The sequence below is a fragment of the Arachis ipaensis genome, chromosome B10, assembly GCF_000816755.2.
Source record: "Arachis ipaensis cultivar K30076 chromosome B10, Araip1.1, whole genome shotgun sequence".
In the NCBI taxonomy this organism is placed as follows: Eukaryota; Viridiplantae; Streptophyta; class Magnoliopsida; order Fabales; family Fabaceae; genus Arachis; species Arachis ipaensis.
The window spans coordinates 12902629-12904794 of record NC_029794.2 but is presented as its reverse complement, the minus strand read 5'-3'; positions in this window follow the sequence as shown (position 1 = coordinate 12904794).

The window sequence follows — 2166 nt, the reverse complement described above, 5'->3', positions numbered from 1 at the left end:
TAAAGTTTAGAGACTAAATATAAACAACTGAAATTTCAGAAACTAAATTGATGCTCGCATATATGTTCAGGAATCAAATTGAGTATTAACTCATCGAAATTATTCATTTAGATGATTTCAAATATTAAACTTAAAATTAAATATTTTTACTGACAATACAATTAATTATTTAAAATAAGTAGAGTACATTTTTTTGTTTCTTGTTTCTAATGATTGTTATTTCTTTTTAAAAGTACTTTTAATATTTAATTACATTCAACGTTGTCTCTAATATTTTTTATTCATATTAAAATTATTTTTTCTCATCCCCTCCCCCCTTCACTATCCGCTCCCTTTTTCCCTCCTTCTTCCCTTCCACTCCCACCTTTACCCATAGCTTTTCCAATGCCATCCCTTCCCTTTTCTTCGCTACCCTTTTCTCTTCGCTTGTCACTAGCCTTAACTCCATCACTGTCATGTCCCCTGTCGTCCTTGGCTCCCACTACTGCTACTATGCCACTCCATCCATTGTCTCTTCCACATACATCACTTTTAGTTCCTTCCGCCTCTTTTTCTCTCCCCCTCATTGTATCCTTGTTGCTCATATTCTCCCACCTCTCCTATTTCTTCTGTTCTTGGTTTGGTTTTTATTTTTTGTTTTGTTAGATTTTAGTTTTAATTTTTTTTTTCTGATTTTTAGTTCTAGCTCAAAATAACCCTTGTGATTTCTTTCTTTCTTTTTATCGTAATCCATTTTGTGGTGATAATGGTTCTCTTTTATAAGTGTTATAATTTTGGTAGTACGAATTTTACCAGTTTAAAAAGAATATCTTATGAGGAGAGTTTTTTGTTTTTAGAAGCGTTTGTAAATTTGAGAAATATTCAGATTTATTCGAACTAGAAAAAAAATCTATTCTACTGTAAAACACATGTATAGATTTAGAAATGAAAAAGATTTGGGTTTGTCTATGTTTCTACTCATTAAAATTTTTGGAATCCAATATTGCATCTTCTATCAAATAATAGTTTCTCGTAGTGGATATTTATCTCCTTTATTAGCTATAAATCTTACGCTTTTTTTTTGTGATTTTTAACTGTCATTTAACTATTTTATTAATAGAAGTTTTAGCTCTTCTGCTAAAAAAAATTTAAAAAGAAATTTAATTTTCATATATTTTCCGTGTAAAAAAAATTTATACTTATTGACAATAAATCTTATATCATTGCATTAACAAAAGTAATTAATTTTTAAATCTATTACTTCAAAAATCATATAAACATATAAATTTAATTAGATAATTATATGAGTAAACAATCAAATTCGTCTCTAAAAGATCACTTATTTTTTAAATAAGTTTTTAAAAGATTTTTTTAATTAAATTTGTCCTCAAAGATTTTAAATTAGTCATATTAGTTCTTTCGTTACTTTCGTTTCCTTTCAACTCTTAATAGTCAATTTGAGTATTTCATACTAGATGTCCATTATAAGGGTAAAAAACTCAAATAAACCAAGCCGAGAAGTTTATTACCCAAATCAGCCAAAACAAAAATTTTTTCAGCAATCCACCAATGACCATTTAAATATAATTCGAATCATATTGATTCGAACTACAAATGCATGTAATTCGAAACAATTAGCTTCGAATTACGTTTGAATGGATATGCATGTAATTCGAATCAAGTAGATTCGAATTAGAGAAGAGTAAATCGAATTGACTCGATTCGAATTAGTAGGCTCACGTGACTCTATGGAGTTCGAATCATATTGATTCGAATTATTCAATATTAGTGACACTAGGTAGTTCGAATTAAGTTGATTCGAATTACTAGTGAGTTGCCTATATAATGCTACGTTAGTTGGATATATATCAAAATTTTTTTTTCACATTCTTACTTGGATAGTTGGATATATATCTTATAGTTGATACAAAAGATATTTACTGTATAATTTTATTTTTCTAAAAATATTTTATATATATATATATATATATATATATATATATTGATGATTACACAATTTTAGAAATATTTAAAAAGTATTATTAAAATTAAAATTATATTTTTTATTATTTGACAATAAAATTAAAAATTAAAAATTAGGGATTAAAATTAAAAATTAAAATATTTATGAGCTATCAATTCGAATTCCATACAATACTCTTCTGCCCATTCTTGATAGCTCATGAA